Below are 21,094 nucleotides of genomic sequence, written 5' to 3' on the forward strand. Positions count from 1 at the left end.
CGAGAAAAATACATTCAGAGTCCTGAAAATGCGTACAAAGATTTACTCTGCCACAACAATTCGCTACCACTGAGGTCCACAGCGATGACTGACGGGTGCTGCCGTCTTTCGTCTATCGTCATCTGTGATCTTGGCTCAGGCCCGAAAAGACACGCTATTTTGAAATTTTCGGTTCAAAGCATTACATTGGCCCATTTAAAATTGTGCTGCCCCCTGTGAGAATCGAACTCACGACCCCTGGTTTACAAGACCAGTGCTCTGCCCCTGAGCTAAGGAGGCTGCTACAGCTTACACCTCTTTGCGATCGCTACAGCCCTCGAGAAAAATACATTCAGAGTCCTGAAAATGCGTACAAAGATTTACTCTGCCACAACAATTCGCTACCACTGAGGTCCACAGCGATGACTGACGGGTGCTGCCGTCTTTCGTCTATCGTCATCTGTGATCTTGGCTCAGGCCCGAAAAGACACGCTATTTTGAAATTTTCGGTTCAAAGCATTACATTGGCCCATTTAAAATTGTGCTGCCCCCTGTGAGAATCGAACTCACGACCCCTGGTTTACAAGACCAGTGCTCTGCCCCTGAGCTAAGGAGGCTGCTACAGCTTACACCTCTTTGCGATCGCTACAGCCCTCGAGAAAAATACATTCAGAGTCCTGAAAATGCGTACAAAGATTTACTCTGCCACAACAATTCGCTACCACTGAGGTCCACAGCGATGACTGACGGGTGCTGCCGTCTTTCGTCTATCGTCATCTGTGATCTTGGCTCAGGCCCGAAAAGACACGCTATTTTGAAATTTTCGGTTCAAAGCATTACATTGGCCCATTTAAAATTGTGCTGCCCCCTGTGAGAATCGAACTCACGACCCCTGGTTTACAAGACCAGTGCTCTGCCCCTGAGCTAAGGAGGCTGCTACAGCTTACACCTCTTTGCGATCGCTACAGCCCTCGAGAAAAATACATTTCAGAGTCCTGAAAATGCGTACAAAGATTTACTCTGCCACAACAATTCGCTACCACTGAGGTCCACAGCGATGACTGACGGGTGCTGCCGTCTTTCGTCTATCGTCATCTGTGATCTTGGCTCAGGCCCGAAAAGACACGCTATTTTGAAATTTTCGGTTCAAAGCATTACATTGGCCCATTTAAAATTGTGCTGCCCCCTGTGAGAATCGAACTCACGACCCCTGGTTTACAAGACCAGTGCTCTGCCCCTGAGCTAAGGAGGCTGCTACAGCTTACACCTCTTTGCGATCGCTACAGCCCTCGAGAAAAATACATTCAGAGTCCTGAAAATGCGTACAAAGATTTACTCTGCCACAACAATTCGCTACCACTGAGGTCCACAGCGATGACTGACGGGTGCTGCCGTCTTTCGTCTATCGTCATCTGTGATCTTGGCTCAGGCCCGAAAAGACACGCTATTTTGAAATTTTCGGTTCAAAGCATTACATTGGCCCATTTAAAATTGTGCTGCCCCCTGTGAGAATCGAACTCACGACCCCTGGTTTACAAGACCAGTGCTCTGCCCCTGAGCTAAGGAGGCTGCTACAGCTTACACCTCTTTGCGATCGCTACAGCCCTCGAGAAAAATACATTCAGAGTCCTGAAAATGCGTACAAAGATTTACTCTGCCACAACAATTCGCTACCACTGAGGTCCACAGCGATGACTGACGGGTGCTGCCGTCTTTCGTCTATCGTCATCTGTGATCTTGGCTCAGGCCCGAAAAGACACGCTATTTTGAAATTTTCGGTTCAAAGCATTACATTGGCCCATTTAAAATTGTGCTGCCCCCTGTGAGAATCGAACTCACGACCCCTGGTTTACAAGACCAGTGCTCTGCCCCTGAGCTAAGGAGGCTGCTACAGCTTACACCTCTTTGCGATCGCTACAGCCCTCGAGAAAAATACATTCAGAGTCCTGAAAATGCGTACAAAGATTTACTCTGCCACAACAATTCGCTACCACTGAGGTCCACAGCGATGACTGACGGGTGCTGCCGTCTTTCGTCTATCGTCATCTGTGATCTTGGCTCAGGCCCGAAAAGACACGCTATTTTGAAATTTTCGGTTCAAAGCATTACATTGGCCCATTTAAAATTGTGCTGCCCCCTGTGAGAATCGAACTCACGACCCCTGGTTTACAAGACCAGTGCTCTGCCCCTGAGCTAAGGAGGCTGCTACAGCTTACACCTCTTTGCGATCGCTACAGCCCTCGAGAAAAATACATTTCAGAGTCCTGAAAATGCGTACAAAGATTTACTCTGCCACAACAATTCGCTACCACTGAGGTCCACAGCGATGACTGACGGGTGCTGCCGTCTTTCGTCTATCGTCATCTGTGATCTTGGCTCAGGCCCGAAAAGACACGCTATTTTGAAATTTTCGGTTCAAAGCATTACATTGGCCCATTTAAAATTGTGCTGCCCCCTGTGAGAATCGAACTCACGACCCCTGGTTTACAAGACCAGTGCTCTGCCCCTGAGCTAAGGAGGCTGCTACAGCTTACACCTCTTTGCGATCGCTACAGCCCTCGAGAAAAATACATTCAGAGTCCTGAAAATGCGTACAAAGATTTACTCTGCCACAACAATTCGCTACCACTGAGGTCCACAGCGATGACTGACGGGTGCTGCCGTCTTTCGTCTATCGTCATCTGTGATCTTGGCTCAGGCCCGAAAAGACACGCTATTTTGAAATTTTCGGTTCAAAGCATTACATTGGCCCATTTAAAATTGTGCTGCCCCCTGTGAGAATCGAACTCACGACCCCTGGTTTACAAGACCAGTGCTCTGCCCCTGAGCTAAGGAGGCTGCTACAGCTTACACCTCTTTGCGATCGCTACAGCCCTCGAGAAAAATACATTCAGAGTCCTGAAAATGCGTACAAAGATTTACTCTGCCACAACAATTCGCTACCACTGAGGTCCACAGCGATGACTGACGGGTGCTGCCGTCTTTCGTCTATCGTCATCTGTGATCTTGGCTCAGGCCCGAAAAGACACGCTATTTTGAAATTTTCGGTTCAAAGCATTACATTGGCCCATTTAAAATTGTGCTGCCCCCTGTGAGAATCGAACTCACGACCCCTGGTTTACAAGACCAGTGCTCTGCCCCTGAGCTAAGGAGGCTGCTACAGCTTACACCTCTTTGCGATCGCTACAGCCCTCGAGAAAAATACATTCAGAGTCCTGAAAATGCGTACAAAGATTTACTCTGCCACAACAATTCGCTACCACTGAGGTCCACAGCGATGACTGACGGGTGCTGCCGTCTTTCGTCTATCGTCATCTGTGATCTTGGCTCAGGCCCGAAAAGACACGCTATTTTGAAATTTTCGGTTCAAAGCATTACATTGGCCCATTTAAAATTGTGCTGCCCCCTGTGAGAATCGAACTCACGACCCCTGGTTTACAAGACCAGTGCTCTGCCCCTGAGCTAAGGAGGCTGCTACAGCTTACACCTCTTTGCGATCGCTACAGCCCTCGAGAAAAATACATTTCAGAGTCCTGAAAATGCGTACAAAGATTTACTCTGCCACAACAATTCGCTACCACTGAGGTCCACAGCGATGACTGACGGGTGCTGCCGTCTTTCGTCTATCGTCATCTGTGATCTTGGCTCAGGCCCGAAAAGACACGCTATTTTGAAATTTTCGGTTCAAAGCATTACATTGGCCCATTTAAAATTGTACTGCCCCCTGTGAGAATCGAACTCACGACCCCTGGTTTACAAGACCAGTGCTCTGCCCCTGAGCTAAGGAGGCTGCTACAGCTTACACCTCTTTGCGATCGCTACAGCCCTCGAGAAAAAATACATTCAGAGTCCTGAAAATGCGTACAAAGATTTACTCTGCCACAACAATTCGCTACCACTGAGGTCCACAGCGATGACTGACGGGTGCTGCCGTCTTTCGTCTATCGTCATCTGTGATCTTGGCTCAGGCCCGAAAAGACACGCTATTTTGAAATTTTCGGTTCAAAGCATTACATTGGCCCATTTAAAATTGTGCTGCCCCCTGTGAGAATCGAACTCACGACCCCTGGTTTACAAGACCAGTGCTCTGCCCCTGAGCTAAGGAGGCTGCTACAGCTTACACCTCTTTGCGATCGCTACAGCCCTCGAGAAAAATACATTTCAGAGTCCTGAAAATGCGTACAAAGATTTACTCTGCCACAACAATTCGCTACCACTGAGGTCCACAGCGATGACTGACGGGTGCTGCCGTCTTTCGTCTATCGTCATCTGTGATCTTGGCTCAGGCCCGAAAAGACACGCTATTTTGAAATTTTCGGTTCAAAGCATTACATTGGCCCATTTAAAATTGTGCTGCCCCCTGTGAGAATCGAACTCACGACCCCTGGTTTACAAGACCAGTGCTCTGCCCCTGAGCTAAGGAGGCTGCTACAGCTTACACCTCTTTGCGATCGCTACAGCCCTCGAGAAAAATACATTCAGAGTCCTGAAAATGCGTACAAAGATTTACTCTGCCACAACAATTCGCTACCACTGAGGTCCACAGCGATGACTGACGGGTGCTGCCGTCTTTCGTCTATCGTCATCTGTGATCTTGGCTCAGGCCCGAAAAGACACGCTATTTTGAAATTTTCGGTTCAAAGCATTACATTGGCCCATTTAAAATTGTGCTGCCCCCTGTGAGAATCGAACTCACGACCCCTGGTTTACAAGACCAGTGCTCTGCCCCTGAGCTAAGGAGGCTGCTACAGCTTACACCTCTTTGCGATCGCTACAGCCCTCGAGAAAAATACATTTCAGAGTCCTGAAAATGCGTACAAAGATTTACTCTGCCACAACAATTCGCTACCACTGAGGTCCACAGCGATGACTGACGGGTGCTGCCGTCTTTCGTCTATCGTCATCTGTGATCTTGGCTCAGGCCCGAAAAGACACGCTATTTTGAAATTTTCGGTTCAAAGCATTACATTGGCCCATTTAAAATTGTGCTGCCCCCTGTGAGAATCGAACTCACGACCCCTGGTTTACAAGACCAGTGCTCTGCCCCTGAGCTAAGGAGGCTGCTACAGCTTACACCTCTTTGCGATCGCTACAGCCCTCGAGAAAAATACATTCAGAGTCCTGAAAATGCGTACAAAGATTTACTCTGCCACAACAATTCGCTACCACTGAGGTCCACAGCGATGACTGACGGGTGCTGCCGTCTTTCGTCTATCGTCATCTGTGATCTTGGCTCAGGCCCGAAAAGACACGCTATTTTGAAATTTTCGGTTCAAAGCATTACATTGGCCCATTTAAAATTGTGCTGCCCCCTGTGAGAATCGAACTCACGACCCCTGGTTTACAAGACCAGTGCTCTGCCCCTGAGCTAAGGAGGCTGCTACAGCTTACACCTCTTTGCGATCGCTACAGCCCTCGAGAAAAATACATTTCAGAGTCCTGAAAATGCGTACAAAGATTTACTCTGCCACAACAATTCGCTACCACTGAGGTCCACAGCGATGACTGACGGGTGCTGCCGTCTTTCGTCTATCGTCATCTGTGATCTTGGCTCAGGCCCGAAAAGACACGCTATTTTGAAATTTTCGGTTCAAAGCATTACATTGGCCCATTTAAAATTGTACTGCCCCCTGTGAGAATCGAACTCACGACCCCTGGTTTACAAGACCAGTGCTCTGCCCCTGAGCTAAGGAGGCTGCTACAGCTTACACCTCTTTGCGATCGCTACAGCCCTCGAGAAAAATACATTCAGAGTCCTGAAAATGCGTACAAAGATTTACTCTGCCACAACAATTCGCTACCACTGAGGTCCACAGCGATGACTGACGGGTGCTGCCGTCTTTCGTCTATCGTCATCTGTGATCTTGGCTCAGGCCCGAAAAGACACGCTATTTTGAAATTTTCGGTTCAAAGCATTACATTGGCCCATTTAAAATTGTGCTGCCCCCTGTGAGAATCGAACTCACGACCCCTGGTTTACAAGACCAGTGCTCTGCCCCTGAGCTAAGGAGGCTGCTACAGCTTACACCTCTTTGCGATCGCTACAGCCCTCGAGAAAAATACATTTCAGAGTCCTGAAATGCGTACAAAGATTTACTCTGCCACAACAATTCGCTACCACTGAGGTCCACAGCGATGACTGACGGGTGCTGCCGTCTTTCGTCTATCGTCATCTGTGATCTTGGCTCAGGCCCGAAAAGACACGCTATTTTGAAATTTTCGGTTCAAAGCATTACATTGGCCCATTTAAAATTGTGCTGCCCCCTGTGAGAATCGAACTCACGACCCCTGGTTTACAAGACCAGTGCTCTGCCCCTGAGCTAAGGAGGCTGCTACAGCTTACACCTCTTTGCGATCGCTACAGCCCTCGAGAAAAATACATTCAGAGTCCTGAAAATGCGTACAAAGATTTACTCTGCCACAACAATTCGCTACCACTGAGGTCCACAGCGATGACTGACGGGTGCTGCCGTCTTTCGTCTATCGTCATCTGTGATCTTGGCTCAGGCCCGAAAAGACACGCTATTTTGAAATTTTCGGTTCAAAGCATTACATTGGCCCATTTAAAATTGTGCTGCCCCCTGTGAGAATCGAACTCACGACCCCTGGTTTACAAGACCAGTGCTCTGCCCCTGAGCTAAGGAGGCTGCTACAGCTTACACCTCTTTGCGATCGCTACAGCCCTCGAGAAAAATACATTCAGAGTCCTGAAAATGCGTACAAAGATTTACTCTGCCACAACAATTCGCTACCACTGAGACAGCGATGACTGACGGGTGCTGCCGTCTTTCGTCTATCGTCATCTGTGATCTTGGCTCAGGCCCGAAAAGACACGCTATTTTGAAATTTTCGGTTCAAAGCATTACATTGGCCCATTTAAAATTGTGCTGCCCCCTGTGAGAATCGAACTCACGACCCCTGGTTTACAAGACCAGTGCTCTGCCCCTGAGCTAAGGAGGCTGCTACAGCTTACACCTCTTTGCGATCGCTACAGCCCTCGAGAAAAATACATTTCAGAGTCCTGAAAATGCGTACAAAGATTTACTCTGCCACAACAATTCGCTACCACTGAGGTCCACAGCGATGACTGACGGGTGCTGCCGTCTTTCGTCTATCGTCATCTGTGATCTTGGCTCAGGCCCGAAAAGACACGCTATTTTGAAATTTTCGGTTCAAAGCATTACATTGGCCCATTTAAAATTGTGCTGCCCCTGTGAGAATCGAACTCACGACCCCTGGTTTACAAGACCAGTGCTCTGCCCCTGAGCTAAGGAGGCTGCTACAGCTTACACCTCTTTGCGATCGCTACAGCCCTCGAGAAAAATACATTTCAGAGTCCTGAAAATGCGTACAAAGATTTACTCTGCCACAACAATTCGCTACCACTGAGGTCCACAGCGATGACTGACGGGTGCTGCCGTCTTTCGTCTATCGTCATCTGTGATCTTGGCTCAGGCCCGAAAAGACACGCTATTTTGAAATTTTCGGTTCAAAGCATTACATTGGCCCATTTAAAATTGTGCTGCCCCCTGTGAGAATCGAACTCACGACCCCTGGTTTACAAGACCAGTGCTCTGCCCCTGAGCTAAGGAGGCTGCTACAGCTTACACCTCTTTGCGATCGCTACAGCCCTCGAGAAAAATACATTCAGAGTCCTGAAAATGCGTACAAAGATTTACTCTGCCACAACAATTCGCTACCACTGAGGTCCACAGCGATGACTGACGGGTGCTGCCGTCTTTCGTCTATCGTCATCTGTGATCTTGGCTCAGGCCCGAAAGACACGCTATTTTGAAATTTTCGGTTCAAAGCATTACATTGGCCCATTTAAAATTGTGCTGCCCCCTGTGAGAATCGAACTCACGACCCCTGGTTTACAAGACCAGTGCTCTGCCCCTGAGCTAAGGAGGCTGCTACAGCTTACACCTCTTTGCGATCGCTACAGCCCTCGAGAAAAATACATTCAGAGTCCTGAAAATGCGTACAAAGATTTACTCTGCCACAACAATTCGCTACCACTGAGGTCCACAGCGATGACTGACGGGTGCTGCCGTCTTTCGTCTATCGTCATCTGTGATCTTGGCTCAGGCCCGAAAAGACACGCTATTTTGAAATTTTCGGTTCAAAGCATTACATTGGCCCATTTAAAATTGTGCTGCCCCCTGTGAGAATCGAACTCACGACCCCTGGTTTACAAGACCAGTGCTCTGCCCCTGAGCTAAGGAGGCTGCTACAGCTTACACCTCTTTGCGATCGCTACAGCCCTCGAGAAAAATACATTCAGAGTCCTGAAAATGCGTACAAAGATTTACTCTGCCACAACAATTCGCTACCACTGAGGTCCACAGCGATGACTGACGGGTGCTGCCGTCTTTCGTCTATCGTCATCTGTGATCTTGGCTCAGGCCCGAAAAGACACGCTATTTTGAAATTTTCGGTTCAAAGCATTACATTGGCCCATTTAAAATTGTGCTGCCCCCTGTGAGAATCGAACTCACGACCCCTGGTTTACAAGACCAGTGCTCTGCCCCTGAGCTAAGGAGGCTGCTACAGCTTACACCTCTTTGCGATCGCTACAGCCCTCGAGAAAAATACATTTCAGAGTCCTGAAAATGCGTACAAAGATTTACTCTGCCACAACAATTCGCTACCACTGAGGTCCACAGCGATGACTGACGGGTGCTGCCGTCTTTCGTCTATCGTCATCTGTGATCTTGGCTCAGGCCCGAAAAGACACGCTATTTTGAAATTTTCGGTTCAAAGCATTACATTGGCCCATTTAAAATTGTGCTGCCCCCTGTGAGAATCGAACTCACGACCCCTGGTTTACAAGACCAGTGCTCTGCCCCTGAGCTAAGGAGGCTGCTACAGCTTACACCTCTTTGCGATCGCTACAGCCCTCGAGAAAAATACATTCAGAGTCCTGAAAATGCGTACAAAGATTTACTCTGCCACAACAATTCGCTACCACTGAGGTCCACAGCGATGACTGACGGGTGCTGCCGTCTTTCGTCTATCGTCATCTGTGATCTTGGCTCAGGCCCGAAAAGACACGCTATTTTGAAATTTTCGGTTCAAAGCATTACATTGGCCCATTTAAAATTGTGCTGCCCCCTGTGAGAATCGAACTCACGACCCCTGGTTTACAAGACCAGTGCTCTGCCCCTGAGCTAAGGAGGCTGCTACAGCTTACACCTCTTTGCGATCGCTACAGCCCTCGAGAAAAATACATTCAGAGTCCTGAAAATGCGTACAAAGATTTACTCTGCCACAACAATTCGCTACCACTGAGGTCCACAGCGATGACTGACGGGTGCTGCCGTCTTTCGTCTATCGTCATCTGTGATCTTGGCTCAGGCCCGAAAAGACACGCTATTTTGAAATTTTCGGTTCAAAGCATTACATTGGCCCATTTAAAATTGTGCTGCCCCTGTGAGAATCGAACTCACGACCCCTGGTTTACAAGACCAGTGCTCTGCCCCTGAGCTAAGGAGGCTGCTACAGCTTACACCTCTTTGCGATCGCTACAGCCCTCGAGAAAAATACATTCAGAGTCCTGAAAATGCGTACAAAGATTTACTCTGCCACAACAATTCGCTACCACTGAGGTCCACAGCGATGACTGACGGGTGCTGCCGTCTTTCGTCTATCGTCATCTGTGATCTTGGCTCAGGCCGAAAAGACACGCTATTTTGAAATTTTCGGTTCAAAGCATTACATTGGCCCATTTAAAATTGTGCTGCCCCCTGTGAGAATCGAACTCACGACCCCTGGTTTACAAGACCAGTGCTCTGCCCCTGAGCTAAGGAGGCTGCTACAGCTTACACCTCTTTGCGATCGCTACAGCCCTCGAGAAAAATACATTTCAGAGTCCTGAAAATGCGTACAAAGATTTACTCTGCCACAACAATTCGCTACCACTGAGGTCCACAGCGATGACTGACGGGTGCTGCCGTCTTTCGTCTATCGTCATCTGTGATCTTGGCTCAGGCCCGAAAAGACACGCTATTTTGAAATTTTCGGTTCAAAGCATTACATTGGCCCATTTAAAATTGTGCTGCCCCCTGTGAGAATCGAACTCACGACCCCTGGTTTACAAGACCAGTGCTCTGCCCCTGAGCTAAGGAGGCTGCTACAGCTTACACCTCTTTGCGATCGCTACAGCCCTCGAGAAAAATACATTCAGAGTCCTGAAAATGCGTACAAAGATTTACTCTGCCACAACAATTCGCTACCACTGAGGTCCACAGCGATGACTGACGGGTGCTGCCGTCTTTCGTCTATCGTCATCTGTGATCTTGGCTCAGGCCCGAAAAGACACGCTATTTTGAAATTTTCGGTTCAAAGCATTACATTGGCCCATTTAAAATTGTGCTGCCCCCTGTGAGAATCGAACTCACGACCCCTGGTTTACAAGACCAGTGCTCTGCCCCTGAGCTAAGGAGGCTGCTACAGCTTACACCTCTTGCGATCGCTACAGCCCTCGAGAAAAATACATTCAGAGTCCTGAAAATGCGTACAAAGATTTACTCTGCCACAACAATTCGCTACCACTGAGGTCCACAGCGATGACTGACGGGTGCTGCCGTCTTTCGTCTATCGTCATCTGTGATCTTGGCTCAGGCCCGAAAAGACACGCTATTTTGAAATTTTCGGTTCAAAGCATTACATTGGCCCATTTAAAATTGTGCTGCCCCCTGTGAGAATCGAACTCACGACCCCTGGTTTACAAGACCAGTGCTCTGCCCCTGAGCTAAGGAGGCTGCTACAGCTTACACCTCTTTGCGATCGCTACAGCCCTCGAGAAAAATACATTCAGAGTCCTGAAATGCGTACAAAGATTTACTCTGCCACAACAATTCGCTACCACTGAGGTCCACAGCGATGACTGACGGGTGCTGCCGTCTTTCGTCTATCGTCATCTGTGATCTTGGCTCAGGCCCGAAAAGACACGCTATTTTGAAATTTTCGGTTCAAAGCATTACATTGGCCCATTTAAAATTGTGCTGCCCCCTGTGAGAATCGAACTCACGACCCCTGGTTTACAAGACCAGTGCTCTGCCCCTGAGCTAAGGAGGCTGCTACAGCTTACACCTCTTTGCGATCGCTACAGCCCTCGAGAAAAATACATTCAGAGTCCTGAAAATGCGTACAAAGATTTACTCTGCCACAACAATTCGCTACCACTGAGGTCCACAGCGATGACTGACGGGTGCTGCCGTCTTTCGTCTATCGTCATCTGTGATCTTGGCTCAGGCCCGAAAAGACACGCTATTTTGAAATTTTCGGTTCAAAGCATTACATTGGCCCATTTAAAATTGTGCTGCCCCCTGTGAGAATCGAACTCACGACCCCTGGTTTACAAGACCAGTGCTCTGCCCCTGAGCTAAGGAGGCTGCTACAGCTTACACCTCTTTGCGATCGCTACAGCCCTCGAGAAAAATACATTCAGAGTCCTGAAAATGCGTACAAAGATTTACTCTGCCACAACAATTCGCTACCACTGAGGTCCACAGCGATGACTGACGGGTGCTGCCGTCTTTCGTCTATCGTCATCTGTGATCTTGGCTCAGGCCCGAAAAGACACGCTATTTTGAAATTTTCGGTTCAAAGCATTACATTGGCCCATTTAAAATTGTGCTGCCCCTGTGAGAATCGAACTCACGACCCCTGGTTTACAAGACCAGTGCTCTGCCCCTGAGCTAAGGAGGCTGCTACAGCTTACACCTCTTTGCGATCGCTACAGCCCTCGAGAAAAATACATTCAGAGTCCTGAAAATGCGTACAAAGATTTACTCTGCCACAACAATTCGCTACCACTGAGGTCCACAGCGATGACTGACGGGTGCTGCCGTCTTTCGTCTATCGTCATCTGTGATCTTGGCTCAGGCCCGAAAAGACACGCTATTTTGAAATTTTCGGTTCAAAGCATTACATTGGCCCATTTAAAATTGTGCTGCCCCCTGTGAGAATCGAACTCACGACCCCTGGTTTACAAGACCAGTGCTCTGCCCCTGAGCTAAGGAGGCTGCTACAGCTTACACCTCTTTGCGATCGCTACAGCCCTCGAGAAAAATACATTCAGAGTCCTGAAAATGCGTACAAAGATTTACTCTGCCACAACAATTCGCTACCACTGAGGTCCACAGCGATGACTGACGGGTGCTGCCGTCTTTCGTCTATCGTCATCTGTGATCTTGGCTCAGGCCCGAAAAGACACGCTATTTTGAAATTTTCGGTTCAAAGCATTACATTGGCCCATTTAAAATTGTGCTGCCCCCTGTGAGAATCGAACTCACGACCCCTGGTTTACAAGACCAGTGCTCTGCCCCTGAGCTAAGGAGGCTGCTACAGCTTACACCTCTTTGCGATCGCTACAGCCTCGAGAAAAATACATTCAGAGTCCTGAAAATGCGTACAAAGATTTACTCTGCCACAACAATTCGCTACCACTGAGGTCCACAGCGATGACTGACGGGTGCTGCCGTCTTTCGTCTATCGTCATCTGTGATCTTGGCTCAGGCCCGAAAAGACACGCTATTTTGAAATTTTCGGTTCAAAGCATTACATTGGCCCATTTAAAATTGTGCTGCCCCTGTGAGAATCGAACTCACGACCCCTGGTTTACAAGACCAGTGCTCTGCCCCTGAGCTAAGGAGGCTGCTACAGCTTACACCTCTTTGCGATCGCTACAGCCCTCGAGAAAAATACATTCAGAGTCCTGAAAATGCGTACAAAGATTTACTCTGCCACAACAATTCGCTACCACTGAGGTCCACAGCGATGACTGACGGGTGCTGCCGTCTTTCGTCTATCGTCATCTGTGATCTTGGCTCAGGCCCGAAAAGACACGCTATTTTGAAATTTTCGGTTCAAAGCATTACATTGGCCCATTTAAAATTGTGCTGCCCCCTGTGAGAATCGAACTCACGACCCCTGGTTTACAAGACCAGTGCTCTGCCCCTGAGCTAAGGAGGCTGCTACAGCTTACACCTCTTTGCGATCGCTACAGCCCTCGAGAAAAATACATTCAGAGTCCTGAAAATGCGTACAAAGATTTACTCTGCCACAACAATTCGCTACCACTGAGGTCCACAGCGATGACTGACGGGTGCTGCCGTCTTTCGTCTATCGTCATCTGTGATCTTGGCTCAGGCCCGAAAAGACACGCTATTTTGAAATTTTCGGTTCAAAGCATTACATTGGCCCATTTAAAATTGTGCTGCCCCCTGTGAGAATCGAACTCACGACCCCTGGTTTACAAGACCAGTGCTCTGCCCCTGAGCTAAGGAGGCTGCTACAGCTTACACCTCTTTGCGATCGCTACAGCCCTCGAGAAAAATACATTCAGAGTCCTGAAAATGCGTACAAAGATTTACTCTGCCACAACAATTCGCTACCACTGAGGTCCACAGCGATGACTGACGGGTGCTGCCGTCTTTCGTCTATCGTCATCTGTGATCTTGGCTCAGGCCCGAAAAGACACGCTATTTTGAAATTTTCGGTTCAAAAGCATTACATTGGCCCATTTAAAATTGTGCTGCCCCCTGTGAGAATCGAACTCACGACCCCTGGTTTACAAGACCAGTGCTCTGCCCCTGAGCTAAGGAGGCTGCTACAGCTTACACCTCTTTGCGATCGCTACAGCCCTCGAGAAAAATACATTCAGAGTCCTGAAAATGCGTACAAAGATTTACTCTGCCACAACAATTCGCTACACTGAGGTCCACAGCGATGACTGACGGGTGCTGCCGTCTTTCGTCTATCGTCATCTGTGATCTTGGCTCAGCCCGAAAAGACACGCTATTTTGAAATTTTCGGTTCAAAGCATTACATTGGCCCATTTAAAATTGTGCTGCCCCCTGTGAGAATCGAACTCACGACCCCTGGTTTACAAGACCAGTGCTCTGCCCCTGAGCTAAGGAGGCTGCTACAGCTTACACCTCTTTGCGATCGCTACAGCCCTCGAGAAAAATACATTTCAGAGTCCTGAAAATGCGTACAAAGATTTACTCTGCCACAACAATTCGCTACCACTGAGGTCCACAGCGATGACTGACGGGTGCTGCCGTCTTTCGTCTATCGTCATCTGTGATCTTGGCTCAGGCCCGAAAAGACACGCTATTTTGAAATTTTCGGTTCAAAGCATTACATTGGCCCATTTAAAATTGTGCTGCCCCCTGTGAGAATCGAACTCACGACCCCTGGTTTACAAGACCAGTGCTCTGCCCCTGAGCTAAGGAGGCTGCTACAGCTTACACCTCTTTGCGATCGCTACAGCCCTCGAGAAAAATACATTCAGAGTCCTGAAAATGCGTACAAAGATTTACTCTGCCACAACAATTCGCTACCACTGAGGTCCACAGCGATGACTGACGGGTGCTGCCGTCTTTCGTCTATCGTCATCTGTGATCTTGGCTCAGGCCCGAAAAGACACGCTATTTTGAAATTTTCGGTTCAAAGCATTACATTGGCCCATTTAAAATTGTGCTGCCCCCTGTGAGAATCGAACTCACGACCCCTGGTTTACAAGACCAGTGCTCTGCCCCTGAAGTATGGCGTTTGTCGTTGATGCATTTATCCTTCGGGAATTTTTGCGCCCACCCCCACCCGTTGCAGGAATTTAATTTCTCTGTATTATTGTATATACACGTGCAGTACTTGTAACGTCCTGCGAGAGATTCTTATATGATCTTTGAACGTTTTTTATATAGTAGGCTTATGTTGTAATGAGGACAATCCTTGTAGTTCAAGATTTTTTCTTTTCTTTCTTGCGTCGTTGTTATAGGTTTCTAGTGATGCAACCACCAATTGGACTGTATTTGTGCACTATTTTCGATGTGTATGGACGATAATTATTTTTTTCTCTCAGTTCCGTTGGTTTATTAAAGTCATTGAATACTTTTCATACTGTTTTACCCTAAAATTATCTTTGACATCCAGTAATTTGTATATTTATTCTCAGTGGTTTTGTGCCTGTTTCGGTATATATACTGGTTCCCTCTGTCTCCTGGAACTGGAAATTATGTGGAAGCGCTCGTGTTCTGTAATGGATGGTGATTTCAGCTGTCTTTAATAAGATTTTTGTATGTGTTATCGTTATTAGAAGGATTCGGTCTCAAATGGTGACTGCCAGTGCCGAAACTCTTCACCTACTTAAAGAAGTATTTTACTTCAGTGCCATTTGTAACGTCCGTAACTAACTGTATTATAAAGTGTGTGGTATATTGTCGCAAACCTCGACAGATACTAAGCACATTGTATAACAGCAAAATTTCTTCTCGGGATCGTCGTCCGATGCATTGTTGAATGACTTTCCTGGCGTTGTTTCGAATTGAAGGCATTTAAAGACTCGCCCTTCATTGCTATCTGAAGGTAAATATTTTAAAATTACTCCCATCCTCCTGGCGTAGCGCAAGAAGAATCACTTGACAAACGTCGGCCGAAGATACGAAGAAGGAATGCCTAAAAGCCAGTGCCTCAAGAGGTGGCGACGAATCTCACAATAGTTTTGTGAGTGTATTATGTGACAGTGCATGCCATGAGAACAATGCATAAAATTATACGTTTCCGAGGGTGCAAACGTATACCCGTACGAGGGATAACATTTGCTTTAAATCTCAACTATTTCAGAGGCAAATGCTTCAGAGGTAGCGCTTCTGATTACATGAGTTCCACAAGTTTTCTACGAACGTCCCGATAAACTGATGGGATGATCCGTGAATGTTCACTATCCGTTTTGTCTCCTGCAACAAATATGACACTGCGTAGATACCCAATCAGCCGCGGCGACTGGCGCTAGGGTGTTACACTTGCATCACTGATATCGAAGTTCGGCTGTCCTGCTATCTTTGACTGCTCACCCGGCCGTTTTCCGGGTGAACGTGTGACGAGTGAGTCTCCGGTCGGCATTCAAAGAGCCAACTTGTGTTGAAAACAAGCCCGCGTACCTAACCGTGGTGCATGGGCCTCGCCGTGCTCGCCGCCCTTGTCTTTTGGCGCGCGCCCGATGTACGGTGCCGATCACTGGGCGCCTTGTGCAGAATTGCGGTGGGTTCGTCGTCTCAGTGCGTAATTTGCAAGATCCATGTTACGTATGATTTTATTCTGTGTTTAACTAAGAAGATTGTTGAAACGTATTGTGGGTGGGTAGCTGCCGGAGATGGTTCTGAACTTGGTTCCACAGTGGCTATCTTAAGGAGGCTCATGGTCCTCATTCCGTTTCTGATCATCCGTGGAGGGTGTGTTTTCAGTGGTTTTCATGCAAATTTTATCTTGTCTTGGGACATATTGTCCGCTTTGGGACTGGCTGCGGTTGTGTACGTGCCCGTCAGCCGTTGAGTAAATGGTTTAATCATTTAGTATGTTTATTTAATGTTGAAAGTGATCTCTAAGTTTCCTGCTAATTTACTGGGGGATGGGTAATGTTAAAGTATTACTCCACAATAATTAGGGCGTGCTTATTATATATTCCAGCGTGGTTGTGATTTGATCTTGTCTTAATTGCACTCTATTTGTGCTCTAGGCCATTTGTTAAGACTGCTCGTTCCCTGGCGTCGGCACGGTTATGGAATGTTGTTAGGACCGCTCATTGTGGGGCCGGTCGGATTATGTATAAATATATACCACCTGCTATGTGACCCTGTGCACAAGCTGTTAAGAGTGAACGCTCGTATTGCCTGCCGACCATAACGTTATTGCTTCCAGACTCTGCTGTGGCCTTAACGCTGTCAACGTTAAGTGCAATTTGGGAATCATTCTGAGTCATAATGTCCGTTAGTTAAGTGAGGCTACTTGGTTAATATTAACGTGTCTGTAAGTCATTTTACTGCTTGAGTTATTACTACCTATTCTTATTTAACACTTATGTTAATCATTTGTGTATCTTTAATGAACGTGCAGTTTGTTCTTGTTCTGTGTGCAAGTTTCGCGACCTTGGTTGCCCCACTTTGTATTTTTAGTATAAGCATGTTTCACTGTGGGCCTTTATGTGGGCAGTTCAGTTTTATTAAGCTTTAAGATCTCTTTGTTCTTTATGAAGTTGTGATATTATGTGGCTGTGCAACTTTGGTTGGAAGTGTGTAGTGTTATTAGTGTCTTGAGATATGATTAAATAAGGAAGATTGTTTATGACTGATTATTCACCGTGCCTACTATCAATGATTTTGGTGGCGGACGCAAAATAACATGATTCTTATTCGCGTTTATGTAATTCAATCAAAGTGAAGATTTGTACATTGCATCAGTAAGAGGGCAAATGTCCGAATTGAAATTTATAATAAAGTATGTTTTGAGTCAAATTAAAATTGTAAAACAATCACAAGCTTGTCCATCACCAGTGATACCGGGCTTCCTATTTCCTATGTGGTGAGATAGTAATTTTGATTTTCTAATGCATTGAGTAGTACCACGGTTCACCCAAGTGTATAGTCACCATAATCCTGAGCATCACACAGTACACTGGACAGTTAATCAAACATCAAGTACGCCCAGCTGCTGAACATTTATAAAGCAGGGGTGACATGCCACCTTCGTCCCATTATACTATGTTCTTAACTTTTGTGTAATCTGTTCGCGGTATTCTTTATAATAACACTACCTTTGAGCCTCGTCGGTCTATTTTTGTAGATTATAGAATTACAACACTACACGTAGTTTACTCAGAGGTACTCTAGCAACGCGATGGAACCCACAGACAGACACCCCGTACTCGAGCTTGCTTGCAGGTGGGACTCAAAGAAACCAATCAGTTCGTAGAATGATTGTCTGAGGATTATCATGGGGATGCATGAGAACGGGAAGGAGCATACCACAATTGTAACAACGAATTCAAAAATGGTACAAATGGCTCTAAGCACTATGGGACTTAACACCTGAGGTCATCAGTCCCCTAGACTTAGAACTAATTAAACCTAACTAACCTGAGGACATCACACACATCCGAGCCAGAGGCAGGATTCGAACCTGCGACCGTAACAGCAGCGTGGTTCCGGACTGAAGCGCCTAGAACAGCTCGGCCACAGCGGCCGGCGTAACAACGAGAATAGCTCAAATTTCAGTCGATAAATAAAACGTGGTGTCCACCAAATACTTGCATATATGTAAGACAATAAATACACTGATACAAAAAAACCACAGTACCAAAAAATAATCAATAGCATTTTCCGTTAAAACATTTGTGTACGTAACACATTTAAATGACTAACGTTGTAAGCGCCAGATAAGCCACTGGAGATGCGAAAATCTGGTAGATTACTAACCGGTGTAACCGACAAAATGTTGATGCAAGCATGCAAACGCGCAAGCACTGTGTTGTACAGATCGCGGGTGTCAGTTTGTGGGACGGAGTTCCACGCCTGTTGTAGTCGACCGGCTTATTCAGGGACGGTTACGGCTGGTTGTGGATGACATTGGAGTTGTCGTCCGATGAAAATGGAAATGCCGTGTGGCTAGGGCCTCCCATTGGGTAGACCGTTCGCCTGGCGCAAGTCTTTCGAGTTGACGCCACTTCGGCGACTTGCGTGTCGATGGAGGTGAAATGATAATGATAACGACAACACCCAGTCCCTGAGCGGAGAAAATCTCCGATGCCGCCGGGAATCAAAGCCGGGCCGCGCTGACCACTCAGCTACCAGGGGCGGACTGTCATTCGATAACATCTCATATGATCATGTGATTCAGCACACCAAGGCAACATGCTGACGCACAGTTGGGTGGATGGGACAACCACGAGAGTACCACAACCGTCAGACGAAGTCGCAGACTGTAATTACAGGTGTAGGTGCAGAGTGTGTAGCACGCAGACAGCTTGAGTACAGGTACTCAGCTGGCCTTCATCTGACCAACATACAGCCATCATTGTCACCGAGGCAGTACCATCTTTCATCAGAAAATACAGTAGACCTCCACCTCGCCCTCCAATGAGCTGTCGCTTGACACCACTGAAGACGCAAATGGCTGTCGTTTGGCGTCAGTGGAATGCACACTACAGGGCGTCTGGCTTGGAGCTGTCCTCGAAGAAACCGATTTCGAACAATTCGTTGTGTCACTGTGGTGCCAACTGCTACTCATAATGCTGCTGCAGATGTAGTACGATGCGCCAGAGCCATACGCAACACAATGGTCTCCCCTGTCGGTAGGCCACGTGGCCGTCCGGAGCTCTATCTTCTTCTGACCATACATTCTGGTGACCCCCGCTGTCAGCAGTCATTTACAATGGATGTATTCCTGCCAAGTCATTCTAAAGTACTGCAACTTAACATCTAGTTTCTCATAGTCCTATTATACGACCTCGTTCAAGTTTAGCGAGGTGTTTGTTGTCCGCAGCTCTTGGTCTTGCGGTAGCGTTCTCGCTTCCCGCTCACGTGGTCCCGGGCTCGATTCACGGCGGGGTCAGGGATTTTCCCTGCCTCGAGAAGACTGGGTGTTGTTGTATCGTTTTCATCATCATCATTGATCCCCATTACGGTTGGAGGACCCTGCCTAACGGTGCGGTTCTCCCGCATCGTTCCCTACACTCCTTGGAGTATGGGACCTCATCACCTCAGGTGTTGATAAAGGTGTCTTTGTACCCTTAAAGGCATTCTTTACTAACATCAAGTCACTACGTCCAATATCAAAGGTAACGAACGATCCTGACCGTTACAATGCGTACTTAAAGCAAACCTGATTTGCTTCCTTATAGTGTCGCTACTAGTGCCACTCTGATGCGACTGCCGCGAAATTTGAACGGACGTCACCATTCAAATGTAGAAACATGGCTACCGACTTTCTTTTATATAGAACAACCTTTCTTGGTGTCGCGACTTTTTTCCGTCGGTGTATTTTGCGGTGAAACAGGGGTAGAGATAGTGCTGTGCAAGTGCATAAAGGTTTGCCCAAAAGCACGTACGCCAGAACGGGTGAGCATCCGGTGTTTAAGAGATCGTTGTAAGGTGTGAAATCAGAAATGCTAAAGTTTACTATTGTAACTGAATCATGGCACAGTTTATTGTCTATCCTTAAGGGATACAGAAATGTAGTTTGAATTCTTCCGTAGAAGTTGAAGGCGTCACGGCCTCAGGGGAGCGGACGTACGGTGTGAGAGCTGACAGAGAAGAGGCCGACCTGTCTTCACTCCCCCGCGCCCCTCAGCTCGCACCAGCACCCCACGTGTCCCATTCCGTATCCGTGATTGGTTCCGTCCTGTACAATTTGTTATCTGACTGCTTCAGCGAAGCTTAAACGTGGTGTTACCTTGTCAGCACAAGTTCACATATCACGTGAATGGCTGGCTTTCGGCTAATATCATGGTATCAGACAACACAGACCCTCTTGCCGCTTGGGGAATTCATGAGGTACTCATGGATGGAAAGTTAATGAGATAAAGCAAGTTGTTGGGTATATTTCGGCCCAACTTGTACACTACAATATTATTGGTTATTCGATGTCAAAAACTAACAAAAACGTCTATGGCTCAAAATGGCTCAAATGGCTCTGAGCACTATGGGACTCAGCTGCTGAGGTCATTAGTCCCCTAGAACTTAGAACTAGTTAAACCTAACTAACCTAAGGACATCACAAACACCCATGCCCGAGGCAGGATTCGAACCTGCGACCGTAGCGGTCTTGCGGTTCCAGACTGCAGCGCCTTTAACCGCACGGCCACTTCGGCCGGCTAAACGTCTATTTAAAAATGTTACAAAAAGGAGAACAGAGACACGAATTTTAGGAACAGGCGACAAACGAGCATTTTTCGACATTTATTAGTAGTATTTTAGATACTAGTTAGACTTTTTAGTGTAGCCTGTTTCCTTGTAATGACCCTTCGTTGAACTTTCCGCCCCGATTCGGCTTCATGGCTGACGCGTTAACTGATTAAGGCAACCTTCGATTACAGTGTGGACTACAGTCTGTCGGTGCCTAACGGTTACTGTTCGTTGGAAGATATTACTTCAGTTTACTTTCAGTAAAATAGTCTGAGCCCTCTTTAGCAGCTTGTAGTTTATATAAGAATTTTTGGTGATATTCCGCTTGAATTCTTTGCCGGCTGTATTCTTTGGTATAGTCTTAGTTCTGATTCTTAATTTACCTTAAGAAAGAAATTGGATAATTATTATAATGCGTGGTGTCTGTT

At 47.1% G+C, this 21,094-nt stretch overlaps 45 non-coding genes across 45 annotated transcripts; all 45 read right to left on the reverse strand.

Annotated features, from left to right (window-relative positions):
• Window positions 1–207: 207 nt before the first annotated feature.
• Window positions 208–279, reverse strand: Trnat-ugu. Its single transcript has one exon. It is a non-coding gene; the product is annotated as a tRNA-Thr (tRNA).
• Window positions 280–524: 245 nt separating this feature from the next.
• Trnat-ugu lies at window positions 525–596 on the reverse strand. Its single transcript has one exon. It is a non-coding gene; the product is annotated as a tRNA-Thr (tRNA).
• Window positions 597–841: 245 nt separating this feature from the next.
• Window positions 842–913, reverse strand: Trnat-ugu. Its single transcript has one exon. It is a non-coding gene; the product is annotated as a tRNA-Thr (tRNA).
• Window positions 914–1,159: 246 nt separating this feature from the next.
• Trnat-ugu lies at window positions 1,160–1,231 on the reverse strand. The gene has a single exon. It is a non-coding gene; the product is annotated as a tRNA-Thr (tRNA).
• A 245-nt stretch (window positions 1,232–1,476) lies between these two features.
• On the reverse strand, window positions 1,477–1,548 carry Trnat-ugu. The gene has a single exon. It is a non-coding gene; the product is annotated as a tRNA-Thr (tRNA).
• Window positions 1,549–1,793: 245 nt separating this feature from the next.
• Trnat-ugu lies at window positions 1,794–1,865 on the reverse strand. Its single transcript has one exon. It is a non-coding gene; the product is annotated as a tRNA-Thr (tRNA).
• A 245-nt stretch (window positions 1,866–2,110) lies between these two features.
• On the reverse strand, window positions 2,111–2,182 carry Trnat-ugu. The gene has a single exon. It is a non-coding gene; the product is annotated as a tRNA-Thr (tRNA).
• Window positions 2,183–2,428: 246 nt separating this feature from the next.
• Window positions 2,429–2,500, reverse strand: Trnat-ugu. The gene has a single exon. It is a non-coding gene; the product is annotated as a tRNA-Thr (tRNA).
• A 245-nt stretch (window positions 2,501–2,745) lies between these two features.
• Trnat-ugu lies at window positions 2,746–2,817 on the reverse strand. Its single transcript has one exon. It is a non-coding gene; the product is annotated as a tRNA-Thr (tRNA).
• A 245-nt stretch (window positions 2,818–3,062) lies between these two features.
• On the reverse strand, window positions 3,063–3,134 carry Trnat-ugu. Its single transcript has one exon. It is a non-coding gene; the product is annotated as a tRNA-Thr (tRNA).
• Window positions 3,135–3,379: 245 nt separating this feature from the next.
• Window positions 3,380–3,451, reverse strand: Trnat-ugu. Its single transcript has one exon. It is a non-coding gene; the product is annotated as a tRNA-Thr (tRNA).
• A 246-nt stretch (window positions 3,452–3,697) lies between these two features.
• Trnat-ugu lies at window positions 3,698–3,769 on the reverse strand. The gene has a single exon. It is a non-coding gene; the product is annotated as a tRNA-Thr (tRNA).
• A 246-nt stretch (window positions 3,770–4,015) lies between these two features.
• On the reverse strand, window positions 4,016–4,087 carry Trnat-ugu. Its single transcript has one exon. It is a non-coding gene; the product is annotated as a tRNA-Thr (tRNA).
• A 246-nt stretch (window positions 4,088–4,333) lies between these two features.
• Window positions 4,334–4,405, reverse strand: Trnat-ugu. Its single transcript has one exon. It is a non-coding gene; the product is annotated as a tRNA-Thr (tRNA).
• Window positions 4,406–4,650: 245 nt separating this feature from the next.
• On the reverse strand, window positions 4,651–4,722 carry Trnat-ugu. Its single transcript has one exon. It is a non-coding gene; the product is annotated as a tRNA-Thr (tRNA).
• A 246-nt stretch (window positions 4,723–4,968) lies between these two features.
• On the reverse strand, window positions 4,969–5,040 carry Trnat-ugu. Its single transcript has one exon. It is a non-coding gene; the product is annotated as a tRNA-Thr (tRNA).
• Window positions 5,041–5,285: 245 nt separating this feature from the next.
• Trnat-ugu lies at window positions 5,286–5,357 on the reverse strand. Its single transcript has one exon. It is a non-coding gene; the product is annotated as a tRNA-Thr (tRNA).
• Window positions 5,358–5,603: 246 nt separating this feature from the next.
• On the reverse strand, window positions 5,604–5,675 carry Trnat-ugu. The gene has a single exon. It is a non-coding gene; the product is annotated as a tRNA-Thr (tRNA).
• Window positions 5,676–5,920: 245 nt separating this feature from the next.
• Trnat-ugu lies at window positions 5,921–5,992 on the reverse strand. Its single transcript has one exon. It is a non-coding gene; the product is annotated as a tRNA-Thr (tRNA).
• A 245-nt stretch (window positions 5,993–6,237) lies between these two features.
• Window positions 6,238–6,309, reverse strand: Trnat-ugu. The gene has a single exon. It is a non-coding gene; the product is annotated as a tRNA-Thr (tRNA).
• A 245-nt stretch (window positions 6,310–6,554) lies between these two features.
• Window positions 6,555–6,626, reverse strand: Trnat-ugu. Its single transcript has one exon. It is a non-coding gene; the product is annotated as a tRNA-Thr (tRNA).
• A 241-nt stretch (window positions 6,627–6,867) lies between these two features.
• Trnat-ugu lies at window positions 6,868–6,939 on the reverse strand. The gene has a single exon. It is a non-coding gene; the product is annotated as a tRNA-Thr (tRNA).
• A 243-nt stretch (window positions 6,940–7,182) lies between these two features.
• Window positions 7,183–7,256, reverse strand: Trnat-ugu. Its single transcript has one exon. It is a non-coding gene; the product is annotated as a tRNA-Thr (tRNA).
• A 246-nt stretch (window positions 7,257–7,502) lies between these two features.
• Trnat-ugu lies at window positions 7,503–7,574 on the reverse strand. The gene has a single exon. It is a non-coding gene; the product is annotated as a tRNA-Thr (tRNA).
• Window positions 7,575–7,818: 244 nt separating this feature from the next.
• Trnat-ugu lies at window positions 7,819–7,890 on the reverse strand. The gene has a single exon. It is a non-coding gene; the product is annotated as a tRNA-Thr (tRNA).
• Window positions 7,891–8,135: 245 nt separating this feature from the next.
• On the reverse strand, window positions 8,136–8,207 carry Trnat-ugu. Its single transcript has one exon. It is a non-coding gene; the product is annotated as a tRNA-Thr (tRNA).
• Window positions 8,208–8,452: 245 nt separating this feature from the next.
• On the reverse strand, window positions 8,453–8,524 carry Trnat-ugu. The gene has a single exon. It is a non-coding gene; the product is annotated as a tRNA-Thr (tRNA).
• Window positions 8,525–8,770: 246 nt separating this feature from the next.
• Window positions 8,771–8,842, reverse strand: Trnat-ugu. Its single transcript has one exon. It is a non-coding gene; the product is annotated as a tRNA-Thr (tRNA).
• A 245-nt stretch (window positions 8,843–9,087) lies between these two features.
• On the reverse strand, window positions 9,088–9,159 carry Trnat-ugu. The gene has a single exon. It is a non-coding gene; the product is annotated as a tRNA-Thr (tRNA).
• Window positions 9,160–9,401: 242 nt separating this feature from the next.
• Window positions 9,402–9,475, reverse strand: Trnat-ugu. The gene has a single exon. It is a non-coding gene; the product is annotated as a tRNA-Thr (tRNA).
• A 244-nt stretch (window positions 9,476–9,719) lies between these two features.
• Window positions 9,720–9,791, reverse strand: Trnat-ugu. The gene has a single exon. It is a non-coding gene; the product is annotated as a tRNA-Thr (tRNA).
• Window positions 9,792–10,037: 246 nt separating this feature from the next.
• Trnat-ugu lies at window positions 10,038–10,109 on the reverse strand. The gene has a single exon. It is a non-coding gene; the product is annotated as a tRNA-Thr (tRNA).
• A 245-nt stretch (window positions 10,110–10,354) lies between these two features.
• Trnat-ugu lies at window positions 10,355–10,426 on the reverse strand. The gene has a single exon. It is a non-coding gene; the product is annotated as a tRNA-Thr (tRNA).
• A 244-nt stretch (window positions 10,427–10,670) lies between these two features.
• Window positions 10,671–10,742, reverse strand: Trnat-ugu. The gene has a single exon. It is a non-coding gene; the product is annotated as a tRNA-Thr (tRNA).
• A 244-nt stretch (window positions 10,743–10,986) lies between these two features.
• On the reverse strand, window positions 10,987–11,058 carry Trnat-ugu. Its single transcript has one exon. It is a non-coding gene; the product is annotated as a tRNA-Thr (tRNA).
• A 245-nt stretch (window positions 11,059–11,303) lies between these two features.
• Window positions 11,304–11,375, reverse strand: Trnat-ugu. The gene has a single exon. It is a non-coding gene; the product is annotated as a tRNA-Thr (tRNA).
• Window positions 11,376–11,617: 242 nt separating this feature from the next.
• Window positions 11,618–11,691, reverse strand: Trnat-ugu. The gene has a single exon. It is a non-coding gene; the product is annotated as a tRNA-Thr (tRNA).
• A 245-nt stretch (window positions 11,692–11,936) lies between these two features.
• Window positions 11,937–12,008, reverse strand: Trnat-ugu. The gene has a single exon. It is a non-coding gene; the product is annotated as a tRNA-Thr (tRNA).
• A 245-nt stretch (window positions 12,009–12,253) lies between these two features.
• Trnat-ugu lies at window positions 12,254–12,325 on the reverse strand. Its single transcript has one exon. It is a non-coding gene; the product is annotated as a tRNA-Thr (tRNA).
• A 241-nt stretch (window positions 12,326–12,566) lies between these two features.
• Window positions 12,567–12,640, reverse strand: Trnat-ugu. Its single transcript has one exon. It is a non-coding gene; the product is annotated as a tRNA-Thr (tRNA).
• A 245-nt stretch (window positions 12,641–12,885) lies between these two features.
• Trnat-ugu lies at window positions 12,886–12,957 on the reverse strand. Its single transcript has one exon. It is a non-coding gene; the product is annotated as a tRNA-Thr (tRNA).
• A 245-nt stretch (window positions 12,958–13,202) lies between these two features.
• Window positions 13,203–13,274, reverse strand: Trnat-ugu. The gene has a single exon. It is a non-coding gene; the product is annotated as a tRNA-Thr (tRNA).
• Window positions 13,275–13,520: 246 nt separating this feature from the next.
• Window positions 13,521–13,592, reverse strand: Trnat-ugu. Its single transcript has one exon. It is a non-coding gene; the product is annotated as a tRNA-Thr (tRNA).
• A 243-nt stretch (window positions 13,593–13,835) lies between these two features.
• Window positions 13,836–13,907, reverse strand: Trnat-ugu. Its single transcript has one exon. It is a non-coding gene; the product is annotated as a tRNA-Thr (tRNA).
• Window positions 13,908–14,153: 246 nt separating this feature from the next.
• Trnat-ugu lies at window positions 14,154–14,225 on the reverse strand. The gene has a single exon. It is a non-coding gene; the product is annotated as a tRNA-Thr (tRNA).
• Window positions 14,226–21,094: the final 6,869 nt, after the last annotated feature.

Source organism: Schistocerca piceifrons, chromosome 1 (genome assembly GCF_021461385.2).
Source record: "Schistocerca piceifrons isolate TAMUIC-IGC-003096 chromosome 1, iqSchPice1.1, whole genome shotgun sequence".
Lineage (NCBI taxonomy): Eukaryota > Metazoa > Arthropoda > Insecta > Orthoptera > Acrididae > Schistocerca > Schistocerca piceifrons.